Source organism: Leptonychotes weddellii, chromosome 2 (assembly GCF_054177405.1).
Source record: "Leptonychotes weddellii isolate Sample4059 chromosome 2, ASM5417740v2, whole genome shotgun sequence".
Taxonomy (NCBI): Eukaryota; Metazoa; Chordata; class Mammalia; order Carnivora; family Phocidae; genus Leptonychotes; species Leptonychotes weddellii.
In genome coordinates, this window is record NC_138370.1 from 139,354,526 (window position 1) to 139,365,025 (window position 10,500).

Below are 10,500 nucleotides of genomic sequence, written 5' to 3' on the forward strand. Positions count from 1 at the left end.
GAGGTATTTTGCAAGACTGTACAATTAAGACTCCAACAGAAATCTAGATAGTCACATGTGGGTATATGTTCCCTTATTGTAGGTTAACTCTCTTTTCCACTTTCACAAAAGTTTCTGGGTCCGAGTTTATGATCCCACAGAAGTGCTGGTGATTGTTGTTGGAGCTAAATGCCTTCCTCCATTGGAAACCCCCCAGGTTTCCTTTTCCTTTCTTTTCATTCAATCTGAGAGTTCGGGATATTTGAAAAGTAATCTGCTTAACTTCCTCTATTTCAAATATTTTGTTGTGTATTTTTATAAGCTAACTTAAACTCCTTTGAGAAGGTAAAACATAAATACAGCAACTAATGACTTCACTAACAAAATTACTCACCCTGTGTCTGCCAGTCTGTGAATCGTTTCCTGGTTTGGCTAATCCACCAGCAGGTGCACGATACCTAAAAAATGCCTTCATTTTGTTTTTCCGAACCGTCAACATGAATAATTTGTTACCATATGTGAAATATAAAAAGCCCAGTAAAATGTAGGTTGTTGATCCCTTTTACGTCTCTTGAGGGGTTTTCTGAGATCTCAGTTGGACACTTGTCTCATTTCTCTAACAGAGGCTTGCCTCGGAAGGGCCAGGGACAAGGCACATGGGCAGAGGACCAAAGAGGTTTGAGAGCCTCCAACCCACCCACTGAGCTGAAAGCAGAGAGCTCTGGAGGGTCCAGACCCCATCCATCTGTGCAAATGGCAGAGCCACCCAGCTGGCCCCAGACCAGGGCCTGAGGTATCAGCTGGGAGCACAGCCTGTCCCTGTGTGATGAGGCACACGGTTTCCACTTGACCTAGGGAGTCAACTGGGTTGTACCTTTCCACAGGTGGGAGAGCTCCCCAGCAAACAGAGCTGTTATTATTATTACTTATTTTTGAAACAGCAAGTGGGTTTGGGTCTGATTACCAGTGATGCCCAGCAGAAGGACTAGACCAGGCAGAAGGAGGCCATCAGCCTGCTTTCTGATGTAGCGTCATTCCCAACTCCACAAGAACCGTTAGAAATCAGGCTTTTCCCAAGTCCATTGTTTATGATTCAAGAACACATCTTTTACCTGAGTGAAGGTGATATGATCTGGGCTCGCATCATGGCTCTGAAATACGGGTCTTTTCTGTGTGGTCTTTTTCTGCTTCCCTTTTAAATGTCCTTCTTTGCCCTGTCTGACTGATTCGGATTAAAGACAAGTATTTAGGTTTATTATACATTGTTTCTAATGCTGGGGGTAGGGGTGGGGGTGGTGGGGAAAGCATTGCCACACTTTTCAAATCCTTTAGTGAAGTGGTTCTCAAACTTTCTGGTCTCAGGACCCCTTCACACTCTTAAAAATAACTGGGGACACCAAAGAGCTTTTGTTGATTTATGTTGATATGTCTATGAGTATTTGCTGTTTTAGAAACCTAAAATGAAAAATTTATAAATACTTCATGAATCTATTTAGGAATAACGATAATAAACATGCTGTGTGTTAACATAAATACGATTTTACGAAAAGAATTGTTTTCACCCAGCGGGCGCCCCCCCCCGCCCCCCCCCAAAAACCGGGCAGTCCGGGCATGCGCGGTGCGGGCGCCGCGGCCCGGGCCCTGGGAGCATCCAGGCGGGAGCTGCCCGCCCGGCGGCGCGGAGGGTCCAAGACAAGCGGAGTGGGCCCGCGGTGGGGAGGGGTCAGGTCCTTCGTGATGAAAGATTTTGAGCCGCTTCCCTCTCCTCTGTGTAGGTGGTAGTTTGGGCGGTGAAGTGTCAAAACCTTTCTCCAGGACCTTGCCAGGGGAATCAAAGACTCTCTCTGGGGAATTTGTACCATCTCAGAGCTAGATGCTCAGATTCGGCACAAGAGAGAGGTGCAGCGTGGAAGAGAGGCAAGCCCCGTGCTGGCACAGAGGAGAGCCCAGAGTACAGAAAGGAAGCAAGAGAGTGAGCCACATATGCTTAGTAGAGTTTTCCAGTGTTGCGCTTGGAACGGTGGAATGTTCTGGTTAAGCCTCCTCTCGTTTTATCGAGTGTTTCTTCCTGTACTGCAGTCAGTGACAGCCCAAATTATTGGTGACCCCTCACAACATGGAGATGTTTGGTCGTGGCTGGAATTCTTCCTTACGTCCATTTTCAGTGCTCTTTGGGTGCTCCCTCTGTTTGTGCTTCGCAAAGCTGTAAATGCCATTTGGTTTCAAGACATAGCTGACCTGGCATTTGAGGTATCGGGGAGGAAGCCTCACCCATTCCCTAGTGTCAGCAAAATAATTGCTGACATGCTCTTCAGCCTTTTGCTGCAGGCTCTTTGCCTCATCCAGGGCATGTCTGTGAGTCTCTTTCCCAGCCACCTTGTTGCTCAGCTGGTTAGTCTTCTGCATAGGCCCTTCTCTACTCGCTGGACTGCTTTGAATATCGTTGGTTCAGTGAAGGAATTGAAATGCACCAGCAGTGGTCAAACATAGAAGGGAACTGGCCTTACTACTTTGGATTTGGCTTGCCCTTGGCTTTCCTCGCAGCAATTTAGTCCTCATGCATTATCAGTGGCTGCCTCTTCCCCATTCTCTTTCTTCTATTCATTATCAGCGCCAATGAAGTGAAGACCCCTGGCAAAGCCTACCTTTTCCAGCTGTGCCTCTTCTCCTTGGCAGTTTTCTTAAGCAACAGACTTTTCCACAAGACGGTCTACCTGCAGTCTGCGCTGACTAGCTCAACCTCCACAGAGAAATTCCCTTCACACCGCATCCGTCTCCTGCCGGACTGAAGGCTGCCACAGGCCACTCAGTCGCCAGCCATCCAGAGGGGATGGGTGGGATTGGAAGGAGGCCCCTGCAGCTCTTTCCCTTGTCCCCTCCTCTGCCAGGGAAGGCAGGACCCGCTCTGCCGAGGGCCCTCTACGTATTGCCTTCTCGCTGAGGAATTGGGACTTTTGTCTCTGGTGCGCTTAAGGCAGAATCTTCCTGACACCAGTGTGTGGATTTTTAACACCAGTGAGTCTGAATGGACCACAGGTTTTTCTGTAGTTCTTTTCTGGCACTTGCCAGCCCCCGTGCCTGGACTGATTGGAATACTGTTTTTGTCCCTATACCACTGACCCTCTCAGCTCCGCGTCCTGCCTTCCACCACCCTCGGATGAGCGGATTTTGTAATTCTAGCTGTTGTGTTTTGTGGACCTGTTGTTGTTTTTCTGTGAAGTACATATATTGGATGTGGGAGGGAAAGCAATATCTCATTTGCTCCCGGTCACTCCTTTTATAGCCATCAATGTCTAGTGTTTCTTGTAACTCAGGTTAGATTTTTTTTTTTAAGATTTTATTTATTTATTTGACAGAGAGAGAGACAGTGAGAGAGAGCACAAGCAGGGGGAGTGGGAGAGGGAGAAGCAGACTCCCCGCTGAGCAGGGAGCCCGATGCGGGGCTCGATCCCAGGACTCTGGGATCACGACCTGAGCCGAAGAAAGACGCTTCATGACTGAGCCACGCAGGCGCCTCTCAGGTTAGATTTTGGTGTCTCTGACTCCACAGCAAAAAAACAAGCCTGAGGAGATGGACAGGAGGAAAGACCTCGCAGCCAGATCTGCTGGGTTTTGAGGAGTGATTTTCTTTCCTCCCCTTGAAGGGGAAAAAGCTTTCTTCACTGGCACATATAAAGTTCCCCAGCTAAAAGGAGGGACCAGTTCTGGACAAATGCCAGAGCAGCACCGAATGCTCAGAGAACCTGAACTTGAACTCTGAAAGTCTGGAGTGTACTGCTGGCCACTGCCAGGTCTGTCTGGTATTTCAAAAGGAATATTGGGCGCTGCAAATAGGAACTGAAGGGGTAAACTTACTAAACCCAGTAACCCTGTGATTGGGTGGTGTTTTCCTGTCATTTTAAAGAGACTAAATATGGGGGAGGCAGATGTCAAAACACTTGTCCAATTTTAAAATGTCACAATTAAACATGAGCTGGTTTCCGACAAAAAAAAACAAAACAATTTTTGAAAACTAAAAAATGCAAGAAGAGTCGCATCACTCTACCGTTTTTGCAAATCTCTAATATCTGGCTTGATAGAAGACAATCGAGTTCTTATATTTGCTTTCTCGTTCAGTCTGTTGTGATATCACATGTCATGTGTCATGCAGCCTCTAAAAAATTCCACTGTATGCTCATAAGAAACTGAGAGTGAAAAGGGCAAATAATTCTTTAATATTATTATGAAAATGGCTCTGACTCTCTAAATCCCCTGCAAAGGTCTTGGCACCCCCCACCCAGCGTTCCGTGGCCACACTTTGAGAACCACTGCTCTACTGTATACCATCCTTTCTCTAACACACACACACACACGTTTCAGGAAATAAGCTCTTTGGAACATTTGATTTTACGGATCCATCCATTTCTGGATAGCCCAGAGGATCCAATTTATTCAAACCCTAATATTCCATTCAGTTCTTTGCATCTCAAACTCATTTCTACCAAAGTCCTCCTTCCCGACTTTGCAATATCCGACTTATGCCCTCATGTACTCAGGCCTTGCAATGCACAAATAACTTGCTTTCTTAGTTCTACTTCCAAACTCCTCATTCCCTTCCCTTAGGCCAATCCACTCTGGTTAAAGATGAGGGTCAAGATTTGGGAATATGATTGGCCTTGTTTGATGACGCCTTCAGATGACCCCCCTCCGGACCACACAGCAGTGGCTAATGTGTTAGGGTGACACGGCATCGTGATTCAGTAACGAGTATGTGGAAGTTGTTTGAAATTTAAGTCACAAGGCAGGTGCATATGTGTGTGAAGTGTGTGCTTTGTATGAGAGCAGGATAAGGAGAAGTGCGAAGAATCTAGAATCTCCTGGTAAAAGATTTACTAAACTTCCCTCATCACTCTCTCCTATTGCCCCCTAAGTTACTCCTTTTTTCTAGACTCAGCAACAAGGACGCTTGTATTCTCCACGTTCCTTTAAACACTGATCTTTCTTCCTGGCAAGATGAGGAGCTGCTGCATGCCCTTTGGACAGCCAATTGCCCCCTTGACCTTTCAGACCCTAATTGAGAGTATTTTCCTCTGTGGCTTCAAAGAACATTTACCCACTAATATCCTGTTGATGGCAACTATGTACTTCAAGGAAAGGAGTTCCTGGAATTGAGAAATGCAACAGTACAACAAAGCAGGGGGCCACAGTCTTTAGCACCATGGCCCCAGGGGTGTTCAAGAGTGCCTAGGGAACTTAGCTGTTGTCAGTCAATTTTTCCCTGCCATCTGTGCCTTTTGTTTATAACGCACTTGATTAAGATCTGCTTTATTTATCCTAGCTGTTTCAAGCTCCATAATAAGGGAAAATTGGGCGCCTGGGTGGCTCAGTCGTTAAGCGTTTGCCTTTGGCTCAGGTCATGATCCCGGGGTCCTGGGATCGAGCCCCGCATCGGGCTCCCTGCTCTGCAGGGAGCCTGCTTCTCCCTCTCCCACTCCCCCTGCTTGTGTTCCTGCTCTCGCTATCTCTCTCTCTGTCAAATAAATAAATAAAATCTTTAAAAATAATAATAATAATAATAATAATAATAAGGGGAAATTAGCCCCAGGACTTCCACAATAGTCATTTGGAGTATAACTTTAATGGCCCGAACCCAAGCAGAGTCCTTCATGCTCTGTCTGTATTGCTGCCTTCTCTGTGTTTCTACTTGAAGCTTATGGACAGCATCTTTAGCTGCTGCAGGGGCCTCTGGGAACTGAGCCTGGACTCAAAGATCATGTGCAAATATTGCACAACCCAGAGGACTAAATTAAGCCAGTTACCCGCTCGCTAGCAAAACTTGGCTTGAGCCAATGAAAGAAATGAAAACAGTGCTTTCCTGTTGGTATGGTGCATATTCATGGACACTCAGGGAACACAGAACCCTCTCCCAAACCACTTCAGTGGTGAGAAATAGCTATTGCTAACCTTTACTGGCCCTCCTCTCAGCCAGACGTGTAGGAAGTGGGAAGTAGGTACTGTTCCTAGCATTGCCCCGTGAGGAAACAGGCTTGGAGAGGTCAGGCAGCTTGCTCAAAGGTAACTTCACGGTGCATGAAGTCATAGATTAAGAACTTGCTTCCACGGTGTCCAACTCTGCTGCTTGACAAGTTTACCATTATGCTATTCAGACAAGTAGCTGGGGCAAATGCAAGTCATTCAAGTTACCAGGACCCCTAAAGTTTAAGTTACCAATTAGGGAATGTATGGTTGTCTGCCCTCCCCCCCTTCCCCATTCTTCCCCAACCTAAACCCTCCCACTTCCTCTAGAAGATAAGCTCTGGGAGGGCAAGGACTTGGATTAATTTTTTACTGTAGAAGCCTAGACACATAGAAGTGCTCAATAAATGCCTACAATGAATGAATGAGTGAATGAATGAATGAGTGAATGAATGAAGGGAACTGCGACATGGTATACTAATTTCTGATTTATAGGGATTTGTCTGGGGGACCTGAGAGCAGCCAAGGCTTCTCGTTTTCCTTACTCCCAGCAGAAGGCAGGATTTCCATTATCGAGGGAAACTCCCGGTATGGAGCCAATTTGTTCCCCATACGAATAAATAACCTTTTATTTACTTCACAAACACTTACTGAGTTCCTTCTGGGCTTCGTGTCAGGCGCTGAGGACATAGAGGTGAGCAAGGCTTAGTCCTCGATATCACAGAACGTGCGGGGCCCTCGGGATGGCACAGAAGCAAACCAGGAATTAGCATTCCATATGATGAGGGCAGTGACAGGCAAGTTCCAGTGCTCTGGGAAGTGCACGGAGGAGGGCACCTTGCCAGGGGCAGGGCTGCTGGAGACAAGATAATCTGAGGAAGTTTCCTGGAAGAAGTGACCTGAGGGTAGGTGGCACTGAGCAGGTGAATTATCCAGTCATGAGATAAATGTAAAAACTATATTTTTTAAACCACAACTTCTCATCTTTGAGAAAGGATACAGCTGCTCTATATTTTGAATGCTACCACCAAACCACTTCCTGGTGATTAAATGGCGTCTCCATTTAATATATCAGACTGGAGTCAGGAATGAGGACATCCTGAGAGTTACATGTTTCTACTCTACTGAACAGGTTTGTGGTGCCTTTTTGTTAACAACAGTGAGGGGTTGTCACACCCTCACAATGGCCCCATTGTCAGAATGGCTCTGGGATGTGAGTGTGATACCTGCATCCAGTGTGGCTGGACCCTGGCCCTGGGATGGGGCAGAGCCCCCTGGGAGGGGGCATCCCAGTGACTGACAGAGGAGGAGGTGGAAGGGGTCCAAGGAGGTGACAGGGCAAGTCAGCCTGGTCCAGCAGTGGGCGAGGAATAAAGAGCTGGAGGCCTGCAGGGCCCAGCTTCCAGGGGTTGGGGTGGATGGGGGACCAGGCTAAGCAGGTAGGGGCGGGGGCAGGAAGGACTTGAAGGCATTGGGTTTGAGCATCAAGATCTCATCTCTTGGAAGGTCTAGGAGAGTGGGCTGCTACGTGCCATGAGGTGGACCATGCCCTGCCCAAAGGCGCCTGGACTACGGGTCTCATGGGGGGCTGACCTCCAGCCTATTCTCCATTCTCCCTGCTGCGGTCCCAGAGGGTGCACACACCTGGGGAGGAACAGGGTGGGGGGCTCTCCCTAATTTGCACGAAGATACCTTAAAAGCCAGCAGAGTTCTGCAGAAGGACTGTGTCAGTGAGGTGCAGAACAAAAAGGGACTCATTTCTAGAAAGGAAAGGGGAAGGAGGAAGAGGGCAAGAACCCAGACCCTGGGACCCAATTACAAAATCATTTTTGATGGTTTGGCTCACAGATGAATCCCCAGTATCTAGAGCAGGGGCAGGCAAATAGTTCAATAAATATTTGTTGAATGAATGAATGAGTGAATAGCCAGATAAGAACTAAGGCTCAGGGACCGGGGGTGAGGGCACTCACAGATGGTGGTGAAGTAGCCCCATCTGCCGTGGGCAGGGAGCCAAGTAAGCTTTACCCTCCAGTCTCTGTATCCAGGAGAGCCAGAAGCAGAGTGGGGCTGGTTCTGTGGCTCTCCCATCAGTCACAGGCCTGAGGTTTGGCTCTCATTATTCCGGAGATTTTCACTGCCTGGGGTATTGTAGGAGAGTGTCATATTTTTCAGAGTCCAGGCTTGGAGGTTAGAAATGACTTGTGCCACACCAAACTCTCTACAACGGGTCCTTACGCAGACCACTTAATTTCACTCAGGGGCAGTGTCCTTTATCCATGAAAAGGGAAGCATAACGGTATTGTGGTTAAGATCCTAGGCTCCATATTTTAACTGCCTGCTTTTGAATCACAACTCTACCACCTACTAGCTACCTAATTCTCTCTGCACCTCAGTCTCCTCATTTATAAAAAGGGACCCATGAAAGCATTTCCCTCATGGGAGCCTGGTGAGCATTAAATGAGTCAATACACACAAAGTCCTTAGAACAGTGCCCCATCGGCCATCGCCTTCATCAGTATCATCCCCGCTGCCTCAAAGGGCTGTCGTGAAGATTTGTGGAGATAATAAGCATGCTCGGCACAGTGCCTGACACATGGCAACTCCCTCCCACTGGCTTCATTCCTGCTGTAATTACCCAGTGTCTCTCCCCTGTGAATTCACCAGAAGATTCCATGTGACCTTCCTTGTTTTCATCCTAAACCAGCACCTCATCCAACCCCGCTGGTAAGGGAAAATGAGAACACTCAACCTTTCCTTCCTTGTTCTTGTTTCTTTCCAAGTGGCCGAGAAGCTCGAAGGGCAAGAGACCGTGGACAGACCCTGTCCTGAGGAGGAAGGCGATCTGGACTCAGACATTGCTCCATTTGTCTGTCTCCCATGGGGTGAAGTGGAGATTTTTTTTTTTTTGAGCCATAGACAAATTCTGGCCTCAGAAGTCCATTCCCACCCTCTCATGAAGCATGGGTGGCCTATGCCTTATATTTCTCTATTTTCAGGGGGGCACTTGTGGTTGAGAGAGGTGAGCTCACACCACAGGGCAGGGACTGCTCTCGGGCTACCGTATCCCAGTGCCTTCCCTTGGCCTGGCTCAGGACAGCTACCCAGAGAGATGGAGACAAATGCCACCTGCCCCAGGCACAGTAGGGTCAGATTTTAAGACTTGATACCCTAGCCCAGCTCTGCTTGACCCCATCCTCTCCTTTATTTACACTATATAATATCTTAGACTTCAGTGATCTGAGTTTTGGGGTACTTGGGGGTGGGGAGGTGATGGTGGGGAGGTGATGCATCCTTATTGGTAAGAAACACAGAGCATAGGGGCGCCTGGGTGGCTCAGTTGGTTAAGCGACTGCCTTCGGCTCAGGTCATGATCCTGGAGTCCCGGGATCGAGTCCCGCATCGGGCTCCCTGCTCGGCGGGGAGTCTGCTTCTCCCTCTGACCCTCCTCCCTCTCATGCTCTCTGTATCTCATTCTCTCTGTCTCAAATAAATGAATAAAAATCTTAAAAAAAAAAAGAAAAAGAAACACAGAGCATAAAATTCACCATCTTAGTCATTTCTAAGTGTTCCATTCAGCAGTGTTGAGTGCATTCACGTTGCCGTGAAAACAATGATCTGAGCTTTTAAAGTTTAATGACACAAAACAATTTATGTCTATTGTCCAACAACTCATGAAAACATCTAGTTGTTGACGGTTTGGATTCCCCCCCACCCCGGTTGGGGTGACGTCGTTTGCTCTTCTAAAGTTTATTATCCAGCGTGCAAAACAGTCAGGTCTGTCTTGTGTTTAAAAACATCAAGGAAAAAGCAGAAAGATTTGATTCTGTATTTTGGTTTCGCAGACCCAGGACCATATGTTTACAAAATATAACATCTGATCCAGATTTCAGTGCACAGTGGAAACTAAATAGAAACTCTAGTGGAATTTTTCCAAATCCTTCTCATTAAGGAAAACACTCCTAGGTTCTTTTTTAATGAAAGAAAACAATGCCAGCGAATTTTAATAGTTTTATTTTCTATTTTTAATACTTTCTAGGTGACATAAAGGATTTCCCTTTTTCTGGTTTTTAGAAAATCTTAATCTGATTACCAGAGAACAAGAGGTGCGGTGCAGAAAACGTCAACATTTAACAAATGTGTGGTTAAGAAAATAAAATAACTTTAATCCAACCTCTAGTGATGGCCACTGTTGCACATTCTTCTAGACCTTCCTTGAAAATATTAACACACAAAGACACATAATATCTTTGTAATTATATTTCACATATAACTTGGCACACGGTCTTTTGGGCTTTTTCCTTAATAGTATACAACATCTATTTTATAGTAGTCAGAGATTATATTGTTTACATTCTTTTGCAACTTGCATTTTTCCCATTTAAATGTCTTGGACATCTTTCCACGTCAGAACACACAGATCCTTTTAAACAGCTGAATAGTATTTCTTGGTGTGTACCATGAAACATCTCTCTGGTCCTGTAGTGAGGGGCACTGGGCCATGTCCAGGTTTTTGCTTGTCCCTACAACGCTGCAGTGAGTACGGAGGCCATCCCTTTATGATACCTG

The 10,500-nt window shown here is 46.7% G+C and overlaps 1 pseudogene; it reads left to right on the forward strand.

Moving 5' to 3' along the window:
* Positions 1 to 476: 476 nt before the first annotated feature.
* Positions 477 to 2,855, forward strand: LOC102728982 (etoposide-induced protein 2.4 homolog pseudogene; annotated as a pseudogene).
* The last annotated feature ends 7,645 nt before the right edge of the window (positions 2,856 to 10,500 follow it).